At 48.6% G+C, this 9,841-nt stretch overlaps 1 long non-coding RNA gene across 1 annotated transcript; it reads left to right on the top strand.

The window, feature by feature from the left end:
- Positions 1 to 726: 726 nt before the first annotated feature.
- LOC132370098 (uncharacterized) lies at positions 727 to 2,882 on the top strand. Its single transcript, XR_009504519.1, has 2 exons — positions 727 to 992; positions 1,865 to 2,882. It is a non-coding gene; the product is annotated as an uncharacterized LOC132370098 (long non-coding RNA).
- The last annotated feature ends 6,959 nt before the right edge of the window (positions 2,883 to 9,841 follow it).

Here is a 9,841-nt window from a genome sequence, read left to right as displayed (position 1 = left end):
GACCAGGGGCCAAGTGGGGTGTGGGCTGGGGGTTTGGTTGGGGCAAATTACAAAGACCTAGGAACATGGCTTTGACAATTTCAAACAGAAGCTCGTTTCCCACTTTGGTTTTGAAACAGCGTGGAGCTTTGGGGCGATTCTCTACCCAGGGCCCTACCGCCCACTCTTCACACCCCCTTCTCTGTGGAAAGACCGGGTCAATCACTGGGGTCAGAGGCTTGGGCCCCTTGGAGCGGCCCTTCCCCGCCACCAGAGGTCGGGATGGGAAGCAGGAGGCCCACCTCTGCTGCTCCTGCACCTGCTGAGCTGCGGGACCCACACCTTTGCTGGCGCCCATCCCCGATCATCCCTGGATGGAGACCCCTCCCCACCTCTTCCGGAACATGACCTCTGCCAGCACAGACAGCACGAACGGTGGCCGCCCAAGGAACCCCCGAGATGCTGGCCCATTCCCTTGGCTCAGCGGGAGGGAGTGTCCAGAGTGGGACCCTGGTTGTCCCAGGCCACACTGTGCAGCCCGACAGCACTGAGATGGGCACCAGGTCACTCATCCCCAGCCTGAAGGTCACCCCCAGCCATCGCTCTCCCAGGGGTCTCTGGGAACAGGCCCCAGCCATGGGAGTCCCCGCGGGCAGGGAGAGTCCCGCCCTTTCCGTGTGGCCATTGCAGGACATGACCTCATCCCTCACGGGGCAGCTCGGCCCCAGGCCAACAGATTGTGCTGGGAATGCGCTTCCTTTTGCTCAGATCCATCGCAAAGGAGCTCAAACCGGGCCCAGAGGAGCGGGTCCCACGGCCTCGGCCTCTGCCAGTGCCATCCTGGGTGGCCTGGGGGGCGGGCAGGCCCTCTGGGACCAATGGTGCTGACCCGCCTTGGCCCTGGGTTGCTGGCCCACCGCAGCAGAGGCGAGGAAGGGCAGTCGGGGATGAGGGGGCCTCTGCTGAGCTGCAGGAGATCTGCAGGAAACAGACACACCCAGTGGAAGCGGCTGGTGAGAGAGCATCACGCCCACCCCCCCACCCCGCGCCCCACCCCATCCACAGCGGGTGCCCGAGGGGCGGGGCTGGGGGAGGAGCCTCACGGCCTGAGATGCCCTTTCCTGGGCACCAGGGGCTGCTGGGGAGAAGCCCATAGTGAATCTGGCCTGGTTCCCCCCACGTCGTAAAGGTGCTGGGGCCTGTGTCACAGCCAAGCAAACGGGTGCCAGCGGGAGTTCCATCCTTCCAGGGCCATCGTCCTGCCACCACCCCCAGAGGCAACATGCATGCTGTCTGCTGCCTGGTCCCGTGTCTCCAGGATGGGTGTGGGCCCCAGGAGATCAGGGTCCTGCCCCAGCTCAGCCGCTAACTCCCAGGTGCCCTGGCCGGGGGCTGGCCTTCGGTGTCTGTTTCCTCCCTTGCAGAGAACATGCCCTGGTCCTCGTCGCTCCCTGTGTGAGTCTGCTTGGGGCCCTGTAGCAAAGGCCCACAGACCAGGCAGCTCAAACAACAGACAGTCACTCTCCCCAGTCCTGGAGGCTGGAAGCCCGGATCTCGGTGTGGGCAGGGCTGGGTCCTCCTGAGGCCTCTCTCCTCGGTGTGCCGATGGCCATCTCCTCCCTGTGTCTTCACAAGGTCGTCCCTCTGTGTGTGTCTGTGTCCTGACCTCCTCTTCCTAGAAGGACACCAGTCCTATGGGATTTGGGCCCACCCCCCCATGACCCCATTTTAACTTTACACCTCTTTAAAGACCCCATTTCCAAATACAGTCACATTCTGGGGTGCTGGGGGTGAGGACTCCAACATATGAATTTGCTCGTAAACCACCCCCCCAAAAGGTAGAAGTTAGTGCCGTTGGCTCATCCCTCGTGCATTTATCCCGCAGATGTTGGTTGAGTGCCCTCTGCATGCAGTGGAGAGGTGTCTACAGTGATGGACAAAATGGAAGGAAAGGTGGAAAGAGACAGGAAACAACGAGCCTAAAGGTCACGTGTCTGGGGTCACCTTGACCCCTTTCTTCTCTTACCTCTCACTTCTGATGTGTGCACCCAGCCAGCCCTGCCTCCTGGACTTGACTGCCTCTGGATGCTGCCACCACCCTGCCCAGCACATCTGGAGCCCGACCCCTGTGGGAACCCCTGCTGGCCCCCTCAGGCCCTTCTCAGCCAGGGGTCCTATCACATCTACGTCAGATTATGTCACGTCTCTGCTCAGAACCCACCTGCGACTGCTCATTCCCGCCAGAAAACACATCCAAGTCCCCACGATGGCCTCTAAGTCCCTACGTGGGTGGCCGCTATGACCCATCTGTCCTGGTCTCCACTACTCACGCCCTTTCACCTGCTCCAGCGCACTCACCACCTCCTCGCTTCTTGAACTGGCAAACGTGCTCCTGCCCCAGGGCCTTTGCACTGGCTCTTCCCCCTACCTGGGATGCTCTTTCCTCAGACACTACCTGGCTCTTCCCCTCACCTTTTTCAAGGGAGGCCGTCCTTGGCCACTTGATTTAAATCGCCCTCCTGACCCTCTGGATTCCCTTTCCTGTTCTAACACTTATCACCTGCAGGTCATGTCATTTTCTTCATTATTTTGCTTGTTGTCTGTCTCCCCAAGGACAGAAAGTTTCATCTGTTTTCTTTACTGCTGGATGCCCAGCACCTAAACTAAGCCTGGTATTCAATCAATAGTTATTTGTGAATGTATCTGACAAGGAATTATTTTGCTTTTCCTCAAGGGTCAGCAAATGGTTTCTGTAATGGGCCAGATAGTAAATATTTTCAGCTTTCTGTCACACTATCTCCGTTGAAACTAACCAACTCTGCCATTAAAAAGCAAAGCAGCCAGAGGCAATGTGTATGTGAATGGGTGGGCCATGTTCCAATAAAACTTTATTTACAAAAGCAGGTGAAGGGCCGAATTTGGCTGTGGGCTGCAGTGTGCAGAGCCCTGGTGTATCTAGTGAGCCAGTGACTGACCTGTACTCACTCGCACACGCTCTCCCTGACGCCCCCTCCCATCCTGTGCACCATACAGGTGTATTCTCCCCTCCCCCACGTCTGTGCCATCCATAAACTTCCGTGGCCATTAGGGCATTCACAGCCCTCAGGTCTTAGCATCTTTTGAGTCCCCAGGGAGGGGGCTGGCCAGGGATGATTGTCCCCACTTTGCAAATGGCAAAGGTGAGGTGCAGCAAGGTAAGTGGGCTCACAGGGCCACGGCTGGAAGGCGTGGCGCCCTCTCCCCTCCCCACTCTTTCCCTGCTTTCTGATGCTCCCAGACCACCTCCCTTTTCTCCCCTCATGGCCGGACCCAGCCACCCCTCTGGGATTCCACTCAAGCCCTCCCCCCATCGTGTGCCCTGAGTCCTCTGTCCTCCAGGTGGGCCTGCCCAGTCCCCCAGAGCTTCTAGGAGAGATGCTGAGTCCTGAGCCTTAGAAGAAATGGCCAATTCATAACCGAGCTGCTGTCAAGTCCTCTCGGTCTCCTGGCTGGTGCTGGGGCCGCTTCTGGGGCTGGACCTTGCTTGTGACTCGGAAGGTCCCAGTTACATGCTGGGCACAAGTGGTGTTGGCGCGGGGCCACCCGGCCTCTGCTCCTCGCTCCACGTCACCCCGCTCTGCCGTTTCTCTGACGACTGGCTTCTCTGCTCAACCTCGTCCCGCACACGGCCTAGGGCGGGTGCCCAGCCCTGACCCTCCACAAGCTTTTCGTGGAATCTCCACGTCGCAATCGGCAACTGCCTCTGTGTCTCTTAAGTTCACATTCTTAAAGAACAAGCCCGACAGGCCACCGGTCAGCCGCAGTGGTCACTCGGCTCACGTGTCCCTCTGTGGCCCAACCAGCCTTGGCCAGAGAGCAGCAGGATGGGTGACATATCACTGAGGGGTCCCCTAGCAACCGATCACACGTGGCTAGTTCCAAGACCCTGGGTGACTAGGCCTAGCACCAGCCTTGGGGTCAAGGAATCGGTGGCACCAGACATCTCCTAGAGGGATCCCAGGGCCATAGGAGCTGGGGACCCTGACACGTTCTGCTGACATGACAATGGCCAAGAAGATCTCCCTATCTTAGTTTTCTGGGGCTTCTGTAAACCAGTTGGGAGGCTCACAACCACAGAAATTTATTCTCTCATGGTTCTGGAGGCCAGATGTCCAAAATCGGTTATATTGGCTAAAATCACAGTGTCACAGGGCCACGCTCCCACTAGAGGCTCTAGGGGAGGGGTCTTCCTTGCCTCTCCCATCTCCTGGGGGCCCCAGATGTCCTTGGCTTGTGGCCACATCCCTCCCATCCCTGCCTCCGTCTTCGTATGGCCTCCTCCGTGTCTGGCTCAAAATCCCCTGCCTGTCTCTTACACGGACACTTGTCGTTGAAGGTAGAGGCCGCCTGCATAATCCAGGGTGATCTCATTTCAACTCCTTAAATTAAGCAGGGAGCCCTTTCCTCAAGGGAGATCTCAGAGTTCCATCTCCATGACAACTGACAAAGTATTAGTATCCAGCATACATGACACTCGACAAACTGTAAGAAATCCCACTGATAAAATAAGAAATGTAGAGAAGCAGCGTGGATGGCCATGTCAGCCAAATCAGGGAAGCGCAAAGTCAAATGATGCAATGTCATTCGCACCTCCCATCCTTCCTCCCGGATTTACAGAAAGTGAGTCTGTCTGACAGTAGCAAGTGCGGCAAAGATGGAGGGAAATGGGAACTCACTCACGGTCCACCAGAGTGATGGGCGTGGTCACTGTGGACAGCACTGTGGCCTTGCCTGGTGGAGCTGGGACTGTATCATCCCCTGACCCCGCAACTCCGCTCAGAAACCCTCGCCCACACTCACATGGAGACCAGCGTGAGACTGTCCACGGCAGCATTTTTTTTATTGTTGAAGTCTAGTTGATTTATTGAATACAATGTGTTAGTTTCAGGTGTACAGCAAAGTGATTCAGTTATACATATATGTAGATATATTCTCTTTCAGATTCTTTTCCATTATAGGTTATTACAAGACACTGAATATACTCCCTGTGCTATACAGTAGGTCCTTGTAGTTTATTTTATAAATATATAGTAATGTGTATCTGTTAATCCCAAGCTCCTAATTTATCTCTCCCCGACCCTTTCCCCTTTGCTAACTGTAAATTTGTTTGCTATGTCTGTGAGTCTGTTTCTGTTTTGTAAATAAGTTCATTTGTATCATTCTTTTAGATTCCACATATGTGATACCATACAATACTTGTCTTTTGATTTACTTCACCTAGTGTGATAATCTCTAGGTCCATCCATGTTGCTGCAAATGGCAATGTGTCATTCTTTTTTATGGCTGAGTAATATTCCATTGTATCTATGTACCACATCTCCTTCATCCATTCATCTGCTGATGGGCACTTAGGCTGCTTCCATGTCTTGGCTATTGTAAGTAGTGCTCACGTCATTTTTAACATGACGTGTGGACACAGCCTAGATGTCCGTCCGCAGGAGAACTGGGCTGTTTCCACACAATTACATACGATGGAATAGTGGAAAGGAAGGAATGGGAGGCCGCTGTATCAACACGGGTGACTCTCACTGAAGCAAATGGAGGCCAAGGGGATGTGACCTCGAAGGCAAGGTGTGGTCCTGGAGGACATCCTGGAGCAGAAGAAGGATATTAGTGGAAAAACGTAAAATCTGATAAGCGCCTGAGATTTAGGTAATAGTGTTGTGCTGATGTGAATTTCTTACTTTGGATGAGTGGACTGTGGGTCTCTGATAAGATGTTAACACTGGGGGAAGCTGGATGAAGGGTATAGGGGACACCACCCTGCTCCCTTGCCCTTAGCGAGCCCTGAGCTCCCATCTCCAGGCCCCGCCCTGAGCCCCCTGGACCTTCTGCCCTCACTTAGGACCTTGCTTGTACCCAGCCCCACATCCTTGCTCTCCTGGCCCCTGCCTTGACTTTTGCTGCTAAACCAGGTGAAAGGGCAGCCACGTAGCACGTGGGTGGGAGTGGCCCTCTAAAGGTCGTGGGGGGTGGTCCATGGGTGTGTGGGGGGGTGGCCACCTGGGCATTAGTACCAGAGATGCTTCCTTTGCCTAGAGAGGGTGCGTGGGAGATGGTGCAGGGGCAGAGAGGTCCACAAACACTGCCCGTTCTCCTTTTACTAAAGCAATGCATCTCATGAAAGAAAACCTGAAAAATGCAGAAAAGCAGAAGAATTTAAAAGCAAATGAGAACACTAACCACAGCCGCCTTCCCCCCCAACCCCCCCGCCATTAACCACCAGTTACTCAGACCCTGAGATTTCCTCCATTTCCTTGAAGGGCAATTACTAGGACAAAGTGGACGAATAATTAAAGGCTTGGTGGCCAAGGCTTGACCCAGTGTGGAGCGCGTGCCCCTCCCCCTGCAAGGGGAGAGGATGATTTCTGTTTCATTTTTTGTAAGAATCCTATAGCGCCAACATTCAACAGCGCTTGACCAAAGTCTCTCTGCCCAGAAGCGCATCATTGGTTCTGAGACTGGGTTCATTTCTCCCGCGTGCCGGTCCTCTCTGCAAGGAGGCACGTTCCCACTCAGCAGGGACGGCGGTGACAGCCCATGGAGACTCAGTTTTCCCCATAGCTGATCTGATCTGATCAAACTGCCGTTGTCTTGTGACCATCTGGGGAGGAGCAAAGACCTGTAGGTGGAAAGGACTTAAGATCCCACGAGAGGAAGAAATGCATCTGTAGGGGTCAAGGGCCGGGAGCAGGGACTCCCTGCATCACCAGGGGCTTACGGCCCTGTTCCTAGGCCTGACGTTACTCTCACAGCTGATCCTGCAGTGACTGCCACATTTGTCGTCTGTCCCCTCCGCTGGATTGTTTCTGCAGAGAAATTCACAGCTCAGAGCTGCGTTTCCTGGTGCTGGACGTGGAATGGGCAGCAGTTCGCCTGGCAAGGAGCTAAGGTGAGAAGCAAGTGTTGGCTGGATGGGGAAAGCGTCCTAACATCCCCTCCCCAAGGCTTCATCGCCCCATCTGTAAAAAGGGGCAAGTTATCCCAACCTCATAGAGCTGCTAAGGGCAAATTTTGATAGAGGCCTTAAGGCTTTTAATCCCGGAAGCCCCAAACTTCCTTTGCTGTGTTCCACTACTGGGAAAAAAGTTGAGCCTGCATCCCCAATAAAATATGTATCTCTTTGTTTTAATGTGTGTTCATGTACTTCTACCAGACCAATAAATGACAGAACATTAGAAAACATAAGAATAAGAATATGGAAATTTTAAAGAATGAGTTTTTTTAAATCCACCAGTTCAATTTCTTTAAAGGTTAAAGGACTGAGAAGTTTTCTATTTCTTCTTGCGTTATTTTTGGATACCTTGTATTTTTTTTAAAGGACTTGGCTGTTTCCTCTGTATTTTCAAATTCATTAGGCATGTAGTTTTCCTTCAGATGCACTATTTTGTAAACAATTTCTAGTATATCTGATTTCTCCCCTTTTTTATCTTGCTCTTTTTTATTTTCATCTTCTCTTTCCCTAGCACGTAGTCCATCTTGCTAAAGCTCTCTCTATTGTCAAAAAACAGTTACTGGCTTTGTCGACCCTCTCTGTTGTTTCCTGTTCTTCTATTTTTATTAATGTTTCCTCTGTTATTTCCTTCTTTTTACTTTCATTGGTTTTATGTATTTTTTTTTCTGTCTTGTTGAGTTGGTCACTTAACTTTGTAAAAGTTTTGTCTTTCTTTTTTTCAATGTTAGCATTCTGGACCTTAATTTTTCTCGAACTATCATTTTCGCTGCATCCCACAAATGTTGATAGGAAGTATTGCATCATCTTTTAATTACAAATATCATGTCATTTCCATAATAATTTCTTCTTTTTTCTTTGAGTTATTTAGAAGTATGCTCTAAAATCTTCACCTGTATGGGGGTTTTTGAATTATCGTTTTGTTATTGATTTTTAACTTAATTTCATCGTGGTCAGAGAATGTGTTCCATGTTATATCATTTATTAGAATTTGTTGAACTTGCTCTGTGGCCTAGCACATTCCCAGTTTTCATAAATATCCCACATGTTCTTGGATACACAGAATTTGTATTTTTTTCATTGTTGGAGGCAGGTTATGCTTATGCCTATTAGCTCACAGTAGTTTATCTTACTTTAATTTATTTAACAAACACTTGGAAAGTGCTAACAATGGACCAGAAATTGTCCTAAGTGGTTTATAAATAGAGTCATTTATTCCTCATGGAACCCCTCTGAGGGCAGTACAGTTGTTACACCATTTTAGAGATAAGAACATTGAGGCACAGAGAGGTTAAGTAATTTTTCTGAGGTCAAACAGACAGCCTGTAAATGACAGAACTGGGATCTAAACCAAGTAGCTTAGTCAGAATTTATCTTCTTGAACACTAGTCTATGCTATGATATTCTAAACTCCTATATCCTCATTAATATTTGTCTGCTTGGACTATCAAATATTGAAATTGGAACATTAAAATATCTCTCCATAATCATGAATTTGTTTCTTTTTGTAATTACACCAATTCTGCTTTAGATATTTTTAAGACCATACAATTGAATGCAAATAAGTTTAGAATTGTTATATCTTTCTGGTAAATTGTGCCTGTCATTCACTAGTATTTTTTATCTTAAAAGCCATTTAGTTTGACATTAATATAGCTACATTAGCTTCTTTTTGGTTAGTTTTTGTTTGATACATATTTTTTCAGCCTTTTAATTTCAGTCTTTCTCTATCCTTATGTTATAGACATCTTTTGTAAAAGCATAATAGCTAGATTTTGTTTGTTTCTAAACAGTTCTCACAAACTCTGTCATTTAACTTATGTTTTTGATTCATTTACATTTCCTGTAATTAATAGGCTGGTAGGAATAATTGTTACCATTCTTATTTTGGGCTTTCTCTTTTTGGTGCATTTCCCATGATTCTTTTTTCTTTTCTTCTTATTTTAAGATCAGTTGAAATTTTATTTATTCTTTTCTTACACCTTACTCACTTGGAAGTTACATAATAGACTTCTAATCTGTTGGTGGTTAACTTACAATTTTGAACATGCATGTTTGACTTAATTAAGCATAAAATTAATATCTCCACCAATTGCTGAAGAATATAAGGACCTTACAATGCTTAACTCACAGTCTTCTCCTTATTTTGTTATTTGTATCCAGTATTATTTCCATATCTTTCAAATTATGTATTTTATTATACTAGTTATATTTTATACAGCAATGCTTACTTAGATTTTCTTATGTGCTCATCAAATTCTCTCTAATTTTTTCAGATTAGTATTTCTTTCAGCGACAGTCTATAAGTGGTAAATTCTATTTTTTGTCCAAACATCTTTATTTCACCCTCATTATCTTAAATGATAGTGTATCTGCTCCATAAGGCTCATTCGACCATGATTTTCACTCAGCCTCTCTAAGTGTTATTCCTACTGTCTTTGGCTTCTCTTGTTACTGTCAGCTTAATTGAGCTCCTTTGTATGTGACCTGCTTTGTTTTTCTATCAGATTTCTGTAACTTCCGAAGTATCAGCCTGTGGAATCCAGATTTCTGGCTCCCCAACTCCACGAGACCATGGCCACGCTCCTACCCCTGCTCCTCTCTGGACAGGAATCCGGGTGATTGAAAGGCTCAGTTGGTTTGCTTCTCTTCTCCTTCTCCTTGGCATCACGGTCCTGTGCTGCCTGGTTTCAATGTCTTAAAAACCATTGTTTCATACATTTAGTCCCATTTTCTGGTTGTTGCAATATATGAGTAAATCCAACCTCTTTTCATCACCACGGCCAGAACAGAGAATTCCCGAACACTGAGCTTTCATTTAATTTTTATTTCTAGTAATTCTATTTTGGTTCATTTTGAAATATGTCTGTC

The sequence above is a fragment of the Balaenoptera ricei genome, chromosome 8 (genome assembly GCF_028023285.1).
Source record: "Balaenoptera ricei isolate mBalRic1 chromosome 8, mBalRic1.hap2, whole genome shotgun sequence".
In the NCBI taxonomy this organism is placed as follows: domain Eukaryota; kingdom Metazoa; phylum Chordata; class Mammalia; order Artiodactyla; family Balaenopteridae; genus Balaenoptera; species Balaenoptera ricei.
This window is presented reverse-complemented; position numbering and strand designations above follow the sequence as displayed.